This window comes from Bos indicus, chromosome 2, assembly GCF_029378745.1.
Source record: "Bos indicus isolate NIAB-ARS_2022 breed Sahiwal x Tharparkar chromosome 2, NIAB-ARS_B.indTharparkar_mat_pri_1.0, whole genome shotgun sequence".
Classification (NCBI taxonomy): Eukaryota; Metazoa; Chordata; class Mammalia; order Artiodactyla; family Bovidae; genus Bos; species Bos indicus.
This window is the reverse complement of record NC_091761.1, coordinates 14,097,101-14,115,885: the sequence shown is the minus strand read 5'-3', so window position 1 is coordinate 14,115,885 and position 18,785 is coordinate 14,097,101. Positions and strand designations below refer to the sequence as shown.

General features: G+C 37.6%; 1 protein-coding gene across 2 annotated transcripts in view; it reads right to left on the bottom strand.

Moving 5' to 3' along the window:
- Positions 1–18,785, bottom strand: part of PDE1A (phosphodiesterase 1A) — a 395,971-nt gene that overhangs the window by 320,127 nt on the left and 57,059 nt on the right. The gene's annotated exons all lie outside the window — the stretch shown is intronic.

Sequence of the window (18,785 nt, the reverse complement as noted above, 5' to 3'; positions counted from 1 at the left end):
AACTTTTCTGGAATATATAAAACCTTCTATCTTGGATAATAGTTATTTATATACATATTATCTTTGACAATGAGCTAAATAAAGCTCTTTAAATTTAGGTAGAATTCCAATTTGCTTAAAATCTTTCAGTGATTTCCAGATGCCCACAAGGTGTAAACTCTTTAACATCATATTATATAAAATGATACATTACATGGTATTATATGTTTCATATATAATACATATTGAATATTCCAGCTATATCTTTCAAAATCTGCCACCCGCTACTCATTACATAGATATACAACCATACTGAATTACTTTAATTTCACTTAGATCATTATGTTCTCTATAGAAATTTACAGTTTCTGAGTTCTTCAGTCTAGAATACACTTCCTTCAAATTCTCCCCTGAGCCATTTCCAGCTTACTGGTCAACTCTCAATGTGGATATCCCTTGCTTCTGAGAGCCTTCCCTGAGAACCAGCTCTGATGTGGATGTCCCTTCTCTGCTCATTGAACATCCTTACTTCCACTTCTTACTTCTAAGGAATCTACAACATAACTGCAATATCTTTTTGTTTTTTACTTCTTTTGGTTCACCACTAACTGTAACTTTCCTTTCTGATGCTGAAGAAATAACAAACATCTATCACTGCTTTGCATAAAATACATTAGCAATGACTAAATGCCTATCTGTACTGTACTTTTGCAAAATGCTACCTGTGAATTTTGAGTTTGGGGAGAAATCTTTCTCTCTTATTTCCTTGTTCTGTCCACTGGCAGGTCTGCAAGCAGTGACAGTTCAGTAGAAATGGGCACATCCAGCACCCAGATCTTGGCTTCTATATACCATCCTCTAATAAAAGAAACGTATCTATCTACCTATATATCTATCATCTACTCACACATACATGGATGCATATATAATTATATTTTCCTAGAGACTGGCTTCTGGAGAAGGCAATGGCACCCCACTCCAGTACTCTTGCCTGGAAAATCCCATGGACAGAGGAGCCTGGTAGGCTGCAGTCCATCGGGTCGCTAGGAGTCGGACACAACTGAGCGACTTCACTTTCACTTTTCATTTTCATGCATTGGAGAAGGAAATGGCAACCCACTCCAGTATTCTTGCCTGGAGAATCCCAGGGATGGGGAAGCCTGGTGGGCTGCCATCTCTGGTGTCGCACAGAGTCAGACACGACTGAAGTGACTTAGCAGCAACAGAGATTGGCTTCAGTATTTAATTTAGTACTCATTCTTCTTTAGAAGAACAAGGGGGAAAGAGTGGAAAAGATAGCTAACCCTTTGGGGTTTAATATGCTAAATCAGTCCTGTGATACAAAAGTTAAACTTGGCATACCTTGGACCTGATCCAAAAACTTGTTTTTATTGGCTGTGGAAAACGGAATTTTAGACTACATTGGGTCATACTATAATGGTGTTCGGAAATGTATAACATGATGTGTGAGCATCCAGTGCAATTAAATAATTTAAGTATATGCTGAAAAGTGAATGATTATATATTTCTCAACACTTGAGGCTAATGCAGATAAAAGGCAATGGAGTTTAACTTAAGACTATTTATTGAAGACATAGAAATACAAATATCTAAAAAAGACAATGAGGAAATATAAAGGAATTTCTTTCTAAATATAAAGACTTCAACAGAGTTGATAGAATGGTCTGAAGTCAACATTTTATGGGTATAAAAACAACAGTAAAACAAATCAGAGTAAATAGTTTATGCCTTGAGCTATCTCCTCAAAATAAACATTCCATTTCCCATCTGACAGAGAATCAAATGACACTGTTTTGCTTCTAAACAAGGTTATTTTCCCTAGGGTCCATGAATGTTGGCGATTCCCTTCAGGAGAATTGAAACCTATAAATATTGTTTTAGCTGATCTGGGAGTTTAAAGGAAAATATCTTATGCCAATAAAAATCAAATTAGCTTCAATATGAAAGCTATACAAAAGAGGAAAGTCTATATTCTGGCAATATTAAGAGACAAAATACTGTAATTTAATACCATTACTTACATCAGTTTCTGCTAAGGGCAATAAGAGTTTAAACATTTCCTGTTTCATTCCTGCCCAATATTGTTGTTTTTTCCATTATTGCAGCTCAAAAATACTTGGGCTGTTTTAAAGATTAGCATGCTGGCATAAAATCACTCATGCCTCTTAAGAGTATTTTCTTTAACCCTCATCATGACTTAGTATTTTAAAATGTTTGATATGGTCAAAGGCCTTTACCATCAAAACAAAATTTCATCAAACCTTATTAGGCAATTAGTTATGATAGAAATGATAGCATGCTGGGACATGAATATTCAATATTTATCACTAATTCAAATGCTAATATCCAGGATAAAAGTACAAGTGTCATCCTAATTAAAATGCTAATATGCAAGATAAAAGTACAAATAAGTTTTTTTTTCCATTCATTTCAGCTTAAATGATAATCTTGGCATCATGTTTATATCATCTCAACTTTTATTATTAATTTAGTAGAATAAACTAATTAAAAAGTAAAATGGTTAGCAACGGTTTCTCAGGAATATTTTATGCATCTTAAAAAGCTTACTAGATGAAAAGCATGCACTGATACCAAACCTCCCACCTGGAAAAAATTGTGGACCACTCCACTCTGTTAGCATACTGGTGACATGAATATTCTCACAAGGTTCAGTTAACATAGGACAAAGACAAATTTATCTTAGCCACTGATCACATAAAGGCATGTTGTTTACTACAAATAAAATCAGGTCAAAGGGTGGAAAGAAATATTATTGACATTAAACATTTGTTAAATTAAGTACAGTCTCCCATTTTGGTTGAGAGTGCTTACTACAACATACCTTGTCTGAGACCAGCAATTGTTTGAAATGTCAGATTTAAGAACTGACAATCAATGTCCATTTACTGCAAAGCAAAGAGTAATTATTCAGACAGACAAACTGCTTTATGCATGGAAATGGAAGAATAAAAGTATAATTAATAAGTTCAGTGGTTTTGTTGTTTGTTTGCTAACTGACCCACATAACACATGTGAAATGTTAAGTTCAAATAATTAAATGTTTGAACAAATACTCTTCAGTTTAGTTCAGTTGCTCAGTTGTGTCCAACTCTTTGTGACCCCATGAATTGCAGCACGCCAGGCCTCCCTGTCCATCACCAACTCCCAGAGTTCACCCAAACCCATGTCCATTGAGTCGGTGATGCCATCCAGCCATTTCATCCTCTGTCGTCCCCTTCTCCTCCTGCCCCCAATCCCTCCCAGCTTCAGAGTCTTTTCCAATGAGTCAATTCTTCGCATGAGGTGGCCAAAGTACTGCAGTTTCAGCTTTAGCATCATTCCTACCAAAGAAATCCCAGGGCTGATCTCCTTCAGAATGGACTGGTTGGATCTCCTTGCAGTCCAAGGGACTCTCAAGAGACTTCTCCAACACCACAGTTCAGAAGAATCAATTCTTCGGCGCTCAGCTTTCTTCACAGTCCAACTCTCACATCCATACAAGACCACTGGAAAAACCACAGCCTTGACTAGATGGACCTTTGTTGGCAAAGTAATGTCTCTGCTTTTGAATATGCTATCTAGTTTGGTCACAACTTTTCTTCCAAGGAGTACTATTATGTACCTTTAAATGATACCTTCTTTGATACAAAGAGCATAAATCTCTGAAAAGACCTACACTGGTTAAAATCTCAGCCCCTTCTCTAACCAGGTGTGTGGTGTTTGGAAAGTTATTTTTTAAATTTGAGTTTCAATTTCCTCATCTGCAAAGAAGGAGTAATAGTTGTGACCACCTACATGAGAGTTTTTGTGTGTTTTAAATGAGACAATATATATACCTGGTAAACGCACATGCTTTTTCATCTTAATCTATATACAGAAATCTAGAATTACAATTTGATTAGATTCAGAAGGACAACCATGGAAAAATATTTAGCTTGAGGATTTTTTTCTTTGCATCACAGTTCTTAAATGCTGAATGAACCACAATTTTCACATATTTGTATGTGTGTGTGTCCCTATTAAGACAGTATATAAGATCTCAACTCTCAATGCTTTTTTGAATTTCAGGTCTTTTTTCCTGTTATGCCCTCCTGTAAGTAATATTAAAAATTAATAAATTTACATATATTTTCTCCTATTAATCTACCTGTTGTCCAGCTATCAAAACTAGGAAGGTAGCTAATTAAACTCAAAAGCTTTTGCATAACAAAGGAAACTACAAGCAAGGTGAAAAGACAGCTTCAGAATGGGAGAAAAATAGCAAACAAAGCAACTGACAATGAATTATCTCCAAAATATATAAGCAGCTCATGCAGCTCAATACCATAAAAATGAACAACCAAACCAAAAAGTGGGTCAAATAACTAAACAGACATTTCTCCAAAGACATACAGATGGCTAATAAACACATGAAAAGATATTCAATATCACTCTTATTAGAGAAATCCAAATCAAAACCACAATGAGGTACTGTCTCAGGCCGGTCAGAATGGCTGCCATCAAAAAGTCTACAAACAACAATAAATGCTGGAGAGGGTGTGGAGAAAAGAGAACCCTCTTACACTGTTGGTGGGAATGCAAACTGGTACAGCCACTATGGAGAACAGTGTGGAGATTCCTTAAAAAACTGGAAATAGAACTACTATATGACCCAGCAATTCCACTGCTGGGCACACACACCGAGGAAACCAGAATTGAAAGAGACATGTGTACCCCAATGCTCATCGCAGCACTATTTACAAAAGCTAGGACATGGAAGCAACCTACATGTCCATCAGCAGATGAATGGATAAGGAAGTTATGGTATATATACACAATGGAATATTACTCGGCTATAAAAAAAAATGCATTTGAGTCAGTTCTCATGAGGTGGATAAAACTGGAGCCTATTATACAGAGTGAAGTAAGCCAGAAAGAGAAACACCAATACAGTATATTAATGCATATATATGGAATTTAAAAAGACAGTAACAACGATCCTATAAGCAAGGCAGCAAGAGACACAGATGTAAAGAACATACTATTGGACTATGTGGGAGAAGGTGAGGGTGGGATGATACGAGAGAATAGCACTGAAAAGGTATATTACCATGTGTAAAACAGATGACAAGTACAAGTTCGATGCATGAAGCAGGGCACTCAAAGCCAGTGCTCTGGGACAACCCAGAGGGATGCGATGGGAAGGGAGGTGGGAGGGGGGTTCAGGATGGCAGACACATGTGCACTTGTGGCTGATTCATGTCAGTGTCTGGCAAAAACCACCACAATATTGTAAAGAAATTATCCTCCAATTAAAATAAATAAATAAATATATATACTTTTTTTTAAAGAAAAAGCTAGGAAGGTGGAAGGAAAGTCTCTCCACCCCTATGATACATATACATGTATACTCTGTTCATATTTTACATTACTCTCTTTATTACAAGGAACCCCTCCCCATAAATTTTAGCATCTCTCAATTACCAAATACTCCTAGATAAAGTTGCATTTAGTTTTGATGTCCTAATATCTCATGTCATCTATGAGTAATAATTTCCAAGTAGGTGAAAGAGAGATGGCCATCCAAAGAAACCATAAAAGGATCAGCTGGGGTCTTTATAGATTACAGATATACCCTGACCTCCTCCCCCAACTTCTCCCCCTTACAACCAAATTCTAACCTCCCTCACCAGCCCTCCCTACCTCAGTTCATAAAGATACCTCTTTGCTGATGGGAGTGAATATCACAAGCCGGAAAAGAAGATACACGCTGGAGATCCACCACCAAATCAGTCTTTACACTTCCCACCTGGGCTCCCAGGTGGTGCTAGTGGTGTAGAACCCGCCTGCTAATGCAGGAGACATAAGACACGGGTTCTACTCCTGGGTCCGGAAGATCCCCTGCAGGAGGAAATGGTAACCCACTCCAGTATTCTTGCCTGGAGAATCCCACGGACAGAGGAGCCTGGCAGACTATAGTACATGGGGTCGCAGAGAGTCAGACACAACTGAAGCGACTTGGCACGCACTCACACTTCCCAGTAAGGATCCTAACTTAGGAAGTCTTGGATACTAAAGAAACCTCTGAGACATCCACCCCTACCCTGCAAGGCTCAGCTCAAAGCCTATCTGTTCAGTGATGTTTTCCCTGGTGCCCCCCACTCTGTGGAAAGTCACAAAACTGACGTATACCTTTTAATGACATGAATCACTTTCTACTCCTTATGGCCATGACATCTTCTGTCCTAGGCTTCTGTGCACTGTAGATAGTAACTTGATGAATGGATGGATGGGTGAATGAATAAATAAATACCAACTAGCCCCCTTTGAACTTTTTCTAAGTTTGGACAGTCTTGTGCTTCATAGCTCTGTCCATATTCTGTTACAAGGATGTTTCTGATGAGTATTGACACTGGAAAACTTTTTTTACATTATGAAGCTAGAACACAAGCTTTTCTTGGAGCCCTGGAGTTATCTCCTTGGAAGCTCTTATTCCATGTCCCTGAATGTCACGGCTGTTCTCACAGATTCCATATGACCTGAAGCTGCATTTTAGCATTTTAGCACTCCATTATGAAGTCGATGACTCTTCTAATTATGCAAATCCTTGGCTTTCCTAACATTTCAAGCTCCTGACACTCATGCTTGGCACATTGGGTATGCTCAGTAACTTTTGATTTTCTTCCTTCCTTTCTTATTTTAAACCATATGAACCATGTTGGAGCATGTGTTTCAAGTTAAAAAAAAAAAAACTTAAAACCATGTGATTTGCTTAATCTTATCAGTTTGATTGTTTTCACTTTTTCATATTAAAAGCAGCCTTTAAAGACATGGAATTTAGAGTTACCTTTGAATTACTCTTTTCAACTTACAAGTATTTCTTATTGAAGTCTGATTTACAAGTACCCTGAAATTCCATGACTGTAAAGCATATGTGACTTTTTAAGACCCAGGAAAAATTATAGAGCATTCTGCTGTGAAAAATGTAAAGAATCTCAAATATTTAGAACTGAAAGAAAAACTTCAAAGGCATTTCAAAATTTCTCCCTGTTCTTTCCACATTACATTCAAAAAAATTATCACCTACTGCTAACGACTGTGCATGCCAACCATTATTCATCTATAAACAAATGTATTCATTTACAGTTCTTTTCCACAAAGTTTTAAATTAATTTAGTGTGGCTTAATGGCTGAAGTCTAAATGATATTGTTAAAGGTTGTATGTATTACAGAAGTTGTCATTATCTATTATGATTCCATTCAATGGCAGGTGCAAATATGTATTATGGTTCCAATGTGAAGAAGTACTGTAAGAGAACCTCTATCAATACTTCAGACCCTGTATTTTCCTCTGGGGAATACTGAGGCCATAAGACACCCTAAAACAGTTTCCTTTCCCTCTATTTCACAAATTTGAAGTTAATTCTTCTCTATGTTTTCAAATGCAATTTTAAATTGAAATAACTATTGGAGATTGATAGAATTATACAATCTACAGGAACACACACACATATACACACACAGATCAGAAACCCCTTAAGATCTTAGATACTAATCTTGTCAGTTCTTGTAACAAGCCTATAAAGAAAAGGTATCACAAAATGACAACACACCCAGATGTGGAAGTGTCCCTGCCAAATATCCAAACTGACCCAGGATATATACCACCCCCCCAAAAAAAAAGCAAATGAAAAGATCATCAACTTAGCTTTAAAAAAAAAAAGTGAAACCTCAATGAAAAATTCATTCAATGTCATTAACAGTAAAAAAGGAAAAGAAAAATAACTCCTTCCCCTCATTACCTCTACCCTACTCCTTTAGCAAGAAAGAGGGTATTTGAGGTCTAAATATTGGCAAGAGCAATTCAAGTTGAAAGGAGAAAGTATATCTATCTAATTTTTATTTCATTCAGGTTTGTTTTCCACTGTCACTGAGAGGGACTCAACACTTTTTGGCATGTTCATCTGTATTTCTATTACTGAGAAGCATCAGAAAGTATGCTGCTGCTGCTAAGTCACTTCAGTCGTGTCCGACTCTGTGCGACCCCATAGACGGCAGCCCACCAGGCTCCCCCGTCCCTGGGATTCTCCAGGCAAGAACACTGGAGTGGGCTGCCATTTCCTTCTCCAATGCATGAAAGTGAAAAGTGAAAGTGAACTCGCTCAGTTGTGTCCGACTCTGTGAGACCCCATGGACTGCAGCCCACCAGGCTCCTCTGTCCATGGGATTTTCCAGGCAAGATTACTGGAGTGGGGTGCCATTGCCTTCCCCGAATAAATATTCATAAAAAAAAAAAAAAACAATATGAAAAGGACCTGGGTTTGAATACTGGCCTTCACCACCTACTAGTTATTTGAACTTGGATAACTTTCTCATCTCTTTGCCTCAGTTTCCATATTTGTAAAGAAGACTTGAGAATAATAAATCCTATATAGGATTGCCCTAATAGTTAAATGTAATCACAACAGATTTTTATACTTCTATAATATGTATACCACTTAAATTTTTGAAAATATTTAGACTTCAGCCTAAATGTTTATAACACATCAAATTAAATCAACTTAGATAGTTCATTTAAAACCTTTATAATATTGATTATCACATAAAACATGTTAGTTAAAATTATTGTTACCTCATAAGGTTGTTGTCAAGATTAAATAAGATAGTACAAACATACATGTCTGAGTGCAGTGCCCGGTACCCAGCAAGAGCTCAATAAGTGTTGGCTTTTTCATTATCATCATCATTACTCTCATTGGTATTTTTCGTAATTGTTCCTATGCCAACTGCCTGGGCTTCCCAGGTGGCACTAGTGGTAAAGAACTCTCCTGCCAGTGAAGATGTGGGTTCGATCCCTGGGTTGGGAAGATCCCCTGGAGGAGGGCATGGCAACCTACTCCAGTTTTCTTGCCGGGAGAATCCCATGGACAGAGGACCCTGGCGGGCTACAGTCTGTGGGATCATGAAGAGTTGACACAACTGAAGTGACTTAGCACGCAAGTATGCATGCCGACTGCCTTCTCTGTTTTTTTCCCCATCAAAGGAAATAACAGGATCCTCAGGCAGATATCATGTCTTCAAAAGACTATGGCACTCATAAAAATTTACTAACTAGAGAGAATGATGGAATGGATGAAAGAAAAATAGAAGAAATGGGGACATAAAGTGCCAAATTGAGCCAGATAGTTTCCAGTTGGAGAAAAAAACTATAAAATCCTCCTTGAGCGGAATTCAGGACTCGCCAGTTTACGACTCCACCTCAGTTCATGTGCCTAGCAGCCAAAAACTAAGTATTTACCCATGAAAGTGAATTTATTGGCTTATGGAAGGAAACAATATACTAATGACATCAAGCTAGCTCTAAAAAATATTTTTTTAATAAAATAAACAACATTACTAAGGAAATGAAAATCCCCTGTAGTTTGATTAAATCAAGAACTGGTTAAGATCAAATCAGGCTCATTCCTTTTAATGCTTTTGTTTTGTTTTTCAAATTTCCAAGGAGTCATGCTTCGGAAATTATAATTTATTCATCAGAGACGTTACATTAGCAGTACAGTATGTGAACTGCTGGCTTTTCACTATGTGTAAAAAAGATGAGAAGCACACACAAAAAAATAAGAATTGCTTACATTTGTAAATAGTTAATGTATCTTGACTACAAAGCGGGGAAAATAGATAACTACAGCTGGCAGTATTTGGTGTACCAGTTTCTAAAAACAATAGAGAAAGGCAAAAATACATGAATCACCATAAGGAAGTGCCTTCCTCCAACAAATTCGATTTACAAAGAATGCATGCCTGTATTCTGTAACTGCCATTGAACTCAGAGGCTGGGTTCCTAATTATATTTCAATGACCAATACTATAGAAATACGTACTTGAAAGGTATTTTTCTTCTTGTGAAAATATTTTAAATGTATCGTAATATACTTGCATATATAAAAAGAGAAATGCAGAAATACACACTGCCTCCAAATGTATTTTTGTTGGCAATTGTTACCATCAGAACATACCATATTGTTTAGGTAACTGAAGCTGGATTCTTTCAGCCTTTTTTAAATGTTTAACCATTTTTTCTAAAAATCTCTGCAATGTATTAAGCACTCCTCACCTTTTATAAGAAATCATGAATGAGAGGGGATCCTGCTCCTCTTTCAAGCCAGGGCCTGAGACTTGAGGCCACAGGGACTTGGGGTCAGTGTGAAGCCACACAGGGCACAGCTTATCTTCTGGCTGCTTAAAGTCCTGATGGTACAAGGAATGTGGAAAGAGAACAAGAGCAAGCTGGGGGAGCTCAGAGCTGCGCAGTGCCGCTGGCTCCTGTGCCAGTGCAGAGCTGCTTTTGCACTAAGAATATTTACTCTCTTCTGCCCTCTTTACTGCTTTGCTTCCTTACTGCTTCCAGTCTGTACTGCTTTTTTCAAGCATCTCTCCTTCCTCAAATCAGTGCCAACTCGGAGCTAGAATTTCTGTTGCACACTGGTTATACAGCAGTAGCAAGACAGACACATGCTACCCTTACAAAGATTAAATTCCTGCTTCTCACTTATGCCCTTGAAGTCTTTTTTCCCCAAGAGTGTCCTGTTTAGTTTACAGCAACTTTGACTCTAAAAATGTACTAACTTCTATATAAAAATTTATTTATGACGTGTTGGGCAAAGTAAAGTTTTGGCTCTGTCATGTTTGAGTCAAAATTCCCATATATTTCTCTACCAATAAAGGAAACAGTCATGTATAAGGTGCCAATATTAGCAAATAAAAACAATTTAAAGATATTGAGATATTTCCCTAAAAATAAAAAACAGTAGCTATAGCAAATAATTTGCATAAAAACTTCAGGAAGATGCAGTCGATCTCATATTGACATAATGTGGGAAAATAGTGGTACAATGGAAAACAGACAAGATCATTCATCAAATATGAAAAAACTTCCTTGAATCAAAGATTTTGGGCCTAACCCCAATCCGAAACAAAGTTTCCAAGAAAGGCTTTCATAGCTCAGAATAGCAATATTTGTTTTCACTTGTTGCTGCTGCTGCTACTGCTGCTAAGTCGCTTCAGTCGTGTCCGACTCTGTGCGACCTCAAAGACGACAGCCCATCAGGCTCTACCTTCCCTGGGATTCTCCAGGCAAGAACACTGGAGTGGGTTGCCATTTCCTTGTCCAATGTATGAAAGTGAAAAGTGAAAGTGAACTCGCTCAGTCTTCCACTTAGCGACCCCATGGACTGCAGCCTACCAGGCTCCTCCGTCCATGGGATTTTCCAGGCAAGAGTACTGGAGTGGGGTGCCATTCACTTGTTAGCCAACCAAATTTTATTCAGAACCTGCTCTGTGTCAGGAACCACTCTATTCTTTTGGAATAAAGCAGTGAACAAAACTCATAAAGTCCCTGTGCTCATGGAGTTTCCATTCTAGCTCAGGTAGAGAATAACTTGGTAAGCAAACACAGCAGGGACAGGAGGAATTGTAAGAATAACAATCAGTGTGTGGGGATGGAGAGTGATGGGGGGATATTCTCTACCTGTCATTACTTTAATCTTCACAAAAGCACTCTGAAGGAAATAAAGTGGGTTCAGTTGAGTCTTATATTAAGATGAGAAAACTATGGCCCAGAGAGAATAACAGGAAGAAGCAGACCCAGGATTAAGTCTTAGGTTCCCAGCTCAGCCTTGTACTCATATTAATATACCATCTAAATTTGATCAGGAGAAATTATTCTGGTTTGAAGAGATTTCCTTAACAGAGCAAAATGAGAGAGAAGCCAGCACTGATGTGTAGGCAACTACTTTCTAAAAACACCAGGGAGCAAAAACAACATTATAAATTTTACACTAATTAAAATGATGCTAAGTGCTTTCATTGCACAGATAACTATGCCAGATAGTTATCTGTGCCAGATAAACAGAATATCACAGATATTCTATTTATTAGTGGTGCAAATTTTGAGTTATCATATTCTAAAGATAACTCTTTAAGCTTAGTATCTTTCCTCTTTTCCATTTTTATGTTTATACAATATAGTTAAAAAACATATAAACATAATAAATTCATTTGCAATCTGCAAATGAATTCATAAACTCTTTTTAAAATGCATTTGATTTATAACAATTTTCACTCATCCCTTAAATGTAAAATACATACACTTATTATTTGCTATTAAATTATTTTTTCAGCTTCACTGAGGTATAATTGATAAAGTTGTATGATATTTTAATGTACAATGTGATGATTTGACAAATGTATACATTGTGAACGGAGAAGGCAATGGCATCCCACTCCAGTACTCTTGCCTGGAAAATCCCATGGATGGAGGAGCCTGGTGGGCTGCGGTCCATGGGGTCATGAAGAGTCAGACACGACTGAGCAACTTCACTTTCAATTTTCAGTTTCATGCACTGGAGAAGGAAATGGCAACCCACTCCAGTGTTCTTGCCTGGAGAATCCCAGGGACGGGGGAGCCTGGTGGGCTGCCGTCTATGGGGCTGCACAGAGTCGGACACGACTGAAGCAACTTAGCGGAGCATACACTGTGAAAGAATTCCTCTCATTAACTTAATTATCTGTCTATCATCTCACACATATACCTTTTTGTGTGTGAGAATGTTTAAGTTCTCCTCTTAGAAAGCTTCAGTTATACGGAATTCACTGTAGTAACCATGATATACACTAGACTCTCAGACCTTATTCATCATATAACTGATAGTTTGAATCCTTTTACCAATCTCTCCTATTTCCCCCACCCCTTAGACATTTTTCTACCCAGTTTCTATGAATTCTTTTTTTCTAAGATTCTGCATTTAGGTAATACCATGTGGCATTTGCTTTTTGCTGTCTAGCTTATTCCATTTATATCTGCCATTAAACTAACCCTAACAAATGTGTAGATGTTCCCAATGTAAGCTGTGAATATGCAGTTAATGAAAGCTTGATATACCAATGCCAAAGACAGAAGTCCTTATACAATTCTAAAATCTTAATATCTTAAGAAAAGAGTTCAGGGCTCCTCTACAAGCTAAGCTCTCAGAGGAGGGAATGTTATTATCAACATCCCCCTTGAGAAGGGTCTTCCTAATGCATATTAGAAGGAAGCTGGGCCAAGAGAATTTCCTTCAGTATTGATGGCATGCTTTAACGGTCTCTCCCTTTCCTAGTCTATGAAATCATGCTTTGTGTTCTATCCTGTAGTGCCTGTGTTTATATCTTTCTGACCAAACTTGGCCAAAAAAAGGAATTTACTGGAAGGCCATTATGTAGCTGGACTCTCACCCTAACTATCTCTAACCACCCAATGTCTTTGTATCAATAACTCCAAATTCTGAGCTTGGACAAGAACATCCCTTTGGCTGATCTTGGGTCCCCTAAAGGAATGATAAATTTCAGAGAGAAGGGAGAGGAAATGTCTGGCCACCTTTGGCCTCCGTAATGGGAGATAAACAACCCTTTTGCTAACATCCCATGGGGAATTCTACAAAAAGGGTTGAATGTGAGCAAACAAAAATAAATAATTTTAAACCCTAGAAAATATCCACTGTATCATGTTTTCTCAAAACTCTCGAGCTTCTAGAGAATAGTAATCTTCCCTATTGTGCCTAGCACCATATCTAGCACCAAAAGGGCCCAATAAATATTTCATTCATCTCAGCACACTGTTCAACTTTAAACTTTTTAAGGTCCAAGAGTCTATTTCTTGGGCACCTCATTCTCCATTCACTGACAACTGCCAAGCCAACCTTTGTCCCTGCTTTTTCCTCACTCTTGTTATTTAGTTGGTGACCACATCCATTGACACAATCCTCCTTTAATATATTTCCTGCTCATTCCAATTCATCTTCCTACGTACCACCAGGGTGATTTTTCTACAATGTAAATCTGCCTAAAAATCCATCAGTAATTAGCTTCTGACTACTATACAAGGGTTACCTGTGTCAAAGGCAAAAGGGTGAATATCTCACACCTTGATGCCCTAATTAACAGCTTCTCATCACAGTGCCTCCAGCCTCTCCTGTAACAGGTGCACATTCATTTCCTGGGACAGTTTGAGCCTCACTTCATCAACGAGACTTTCTCATCCCTGGTTCCTCCTTCCAATCAAGAGCAGTAAAAACCCCTGATTGCATAGTATTTGGAAACCTGCAGTTGTCAACCAAAGCGTTGGTTAAAGCAGGAAAGTATTAAACTATGATTAACAACTTTTAATTTAACTTGAAATTTGTGAAAATGCTTTTATTTGCCAATCATTTGCTTAGAAGAAAAGCTTTATCTCTGCATGAGTCTGCTAATCAGAGTATCAACTCAATTTTTAGTATAAACTGCAATCAAATTGCCTCTCTGTGAATCTTAGTTTCAGGTTTGTTTGTTTTTTTAAGTGGAATGAGAATTTAAGATATCTGCAAAGCAACTAAGGTCAAGATCATACTAGTTTTGTTTAATTCTTCTTTGAAACACTTGTTCTTATCTTTTTCATTTTAAATTAGATACATTTTTAGTATGACTTAATTTGCATGAGTCTTTTCAAAATATTAAACTTAGTTTTGATATAACAATAACTTTCTTTTCATACTTACATTTTATTAATTTAACATTTAACTAATTTGTATAATTACTATGTAAAGCACAATGGGCTTTAATTAGTTTGGAAAGAAACATAGATTCTTAGCAAGCATATTGCTCAGCTGGTAGACTCAGAGGGCATTACATGTATCAGAGATTAGCCTATTTGCTCTGAGGGCTCAGGGGCATCCTTGTTTTCCAAGTAACAAAAACTGAACTCAATTGATTTAAAGAAAAATAGGAAATATGCAGACCTATAAAAGGATGATTCAGTGCTAGTGCTTCCTTCAGCTGTGATTTGACCCAGAGTCTGAAATAATGTCATCACGATTCGTTTCTCTGTGTGTCTCAGCTGTGCTTTCCCCTGTGAGTCAGCTTCATCCTCGTGGTAAATCCCTTTTGGTAGCAAAAAGGCCACACAGTTCTAATCCTTGTGTCTTCACACTCCCACATTTAGTAAAAGGAAGACCCTAGCTATTTTTTCTCAGAAGCTACCAAAATATTCTCTTGTATCTTATAGTGCTGACAGGGTTACATGCCCATCTGTGAACCAGTCTCAGGACCAGGGAGGTAGCCCATCCTTATTGGATGAAGCCAATCAGGGCTCCTCCTGCCCTCCTGTCCATCGTGTGTTGGGAATGAGGTCAATTCCATCAACCGATAATAATGGAGAAGGGCTGGCTTTCAAAAGCAGTTTGGATCTGTTATTGAAAGAAAAAGAGTCTAGGTTCTGATCAGCCAGTCAGTTCAGTCCCTCAGTTGTGTCTGACTCTTTGCGACCCCATGGACTGCAGCACGCCAGGCCTCCCTGTTCATCACCAACTCCGAGGTTTACTCAAACTCATGTCCATTGAGTTGGTGATGCCATCCAATCATCTCTTCCTCTGTCATCCCCTTCTCCTCCCACCTTCAATCTTTCCCAGAATCATGGTCTTTTCAAATGAGTCAATTCTTTGCATCAGGTGGCCAAAGTATTGGAGTTTCAGCTTCAGCATCAGTCCTTCCAATGAATATTCAGGGCTGATTTCCTTTAGGATGGACTGGTTGGATCTCCTTGCAGTCCAAGGGACTCTCAAGAGTCTTCTTCAACATCACAGTTCAAAAGCATCAATTCTTCAACGCTCAGCTTTCTTTATAGTCCAACTCTCACATTCATACATGACTCCTGGAAAAACCATAGCCTTGACTAGACAGACCTTAGTTGGCAAAGTAATGTCTTTGCTTTTTAATATGCTGTCTAGGTTGGTCATAACCTTCCTTCCAAGGAGTAAGCATCTTTTAATTTCATGGCTGCAATCACCATCTGCAGTGATTGCAGGGCCCAAAAAAATAAAGTCTGACACTGTTTCCCCATCTATTTCCCATGAAGTGATGGGATCGGATGCCATGATCTTCATTTTCTGAATGTTGAGCTTTAAGCCAACTTTTTCACTCTCCTGTTTCACTTTCATCAAGAGGCTCTTTAGTTCCTCTTCATTTTCTGCCATAAAGTGGTATTATCTGCATATCTGAGGTTATTGATATTTCTTCTGGCAATCTTGATTCCAGCTTGTGCTTCCTCCAGCCCAGTGTTTCTCATGATGTACTCTGCATATAAGTTAAATAAGCAGGGTGACAATATACAGCCTTGAGGTACTTCTTTCCCTATTCACCAATTTCATATTCAAAATCTTGGGACTGAGAACTCAAGTGGGCTTAGGCCTGACTGTAGAAAGTGACAGTTGACAGGGACTGCCCGCAGTAGGCTTCATCTGCTCAAGGTGTGCATTATGAAGTAGGAGGGGGGAACTGGGCATGGCCTCTGCCTTTTAGCTTGCAATACTTCTGCCCAATTTTCCCAGACACTGACTAGTCACGTTACCAGTATCTCCACCTTTGAGGGGAGCAGAAGAAAAAGAAATAGGTAAGGAGCTGGCAAGGCAGTAGTGGAGTGGAGAGTGGGGTCAAACATCCCACCCACCACCCTCAATAATAAATTCTTGTATTATTTTTCTCTGCTTATTTTTAACTTAAAAATAAAATATCAACACTGAATTATTTTTCTTTGTTGAAATTTTAAAGAGAAAATAAGAGATTATGGGTTTTTTTAATGAAGACATTGTTTTTTAGATCAATTTAAGGTTCAAAGCAAAATTGAGAAGGCACAATGATTTCCAATATACTCCCTTCCTGACACGTGCATAGCCTCCCCCATTAACAATATTCCCCACCATAGTGGGTCATGTGTTACAACCAATGAACCTATATTGGCACATCAAAATCACCCAAAGTCCATAGTTCACATTATGGTTCACTCTTGATGTTGTCCACCCTACAGGTTTGGGAAAATGTTAATGACCTGTATCCAACATTATGGTTTCATACAGAGTATTTTGACTGCCCTAAAAATCCTCTGCACTCGACCTACTCATCCTCCCTCCTCCTCTTCAACCCCTGGTAACCACTGATCTTACTGTTACTATAGTTTTGTGTTTTCCAGAATGTCATACAGTTGGAATCATACAGTATATATCTTTTTCAGATAAGGTTCTTTCACTTAGTAATATGCATTTACGTTTCCTCCATGTCTTCTCATTTTTTTTAGCATTGAATAATACTCTATTGTCTGGACTTGCTACAGTTTATCAACCCAACGATTGTGTTTTTTCACAATATGTTTTATGAGCTTCAAATCAAATGTAAATATATTTTTCTACAACTAATCTTCTTCATTTTAATAAAATGACCCCAAATCTAAGGATCTCAATGTATCTAAAAATATTAGTTTACTAAAAAAAAAATTCCACATCACAAAGAATATACTGTGCTCAGTTTATCCCTTAGCCTTTAACCTTTAGATATAGGAATTAAATTCACTCTGATTCAGCTGCTTTATGCAAAAGAAGAGAATATTTATATTGCACTGGATTGGACTAGAAAGGGGGCCACTTGCTGGCATTTTAATAGCCTCAAATAACACTGGCTACCGTAAGAAAATGGTTATGGAAGATATACGTTTATTTTCTTCTGGCAGAGATAAGTAGCAACAATTCAAGAATCTTCGCTCACACATACTGCTCTATACAAGGAAGAGAAAGTACATTTCAAGAGGCAAAAATTTTGTCTTGTTAAAATTAACAAATACATAAAAGATAATGTCCAAGTCCCTATAGAGTTCAGATAATATGTAAAATATGAACAAATAATTAAAAATTGATAGTTTTTCAAAAATCACAGGCAACACAAGCAGAAGAAAAGCATAAGCATGAAATCACACTCTAAATTCACTCAGAGCTGCCAAGGAACACTTCTGGGAGCCCTTGGTAATTGAGTTATCTCATGGCAGGGAAACTCCTGCAACGGGACTAAGCTGGTAATGATGTGGACAGAATTGTTTCTGTGTCAACCCCATCTCTCACTTTATCTGTTTGAGAAGTGAATAGGAGTTGAGAGCCATGGTGATGACTATGCTGACTCTACCACATATCTCTTCTGCATCCTGTTCTGCTCATTTACATCACACAACACCAAGGATCCAGAACTCAAAAAAATAAATAAATAAAACTCCTTATGTTTTCTTTGGGCTACTGGTATCATGGAGACTAGAGGAATTTCTCACCCCTTAAAACTCTGAGTGGATATTCCAAAGCCATCAGTTTTATATTTGATTCTACAGAGAAAGGCTCTCGTGCCAGAAATGGGCTGTTAAAGGAGAACATAACATTTTCTTCTTAAAAGATTTTTTTAAATAGAAGAGAATGTACATCTATCTAGAACAATTTAAGAACTATTCTACCTAAGACTGAAAATCAGTCTTCTGACTAAAGACTGAAAATCGCCCTTCTTTAAACACAGTGAATCTAAGAAATCCTGGGGAGAAAGAGAAAGAATATTTGTGTGTTGGGGACTGAAGAGAGACTTATTGATAAATAATTTGGGTGTTATAAAAACCACTTCAGTTTTGTCAACCCATTAAGCATTTCAGGATGCTTTTTGAGTACATTCAACTTTGCTTTTAATTAAATAACAAAAATGCTTATCAAAGTGATTATTCTTATTTTCAACTGATATTACTTCTCTCTAGTCATAGTAAGTTACCATAGAAACAGCAAATTTCCACTCAATTCAAAAGATGTACTATGGTCAGAACAACTGGGTGGTATAGGAAACAAAAGGAGTCAATTATTTTTAAAGCCCAGTCAATTATTTTTAAAGCCCCAAATCAAAAAATTTAATGATACATAGATACCATATTCAGAATCATTCTTCAA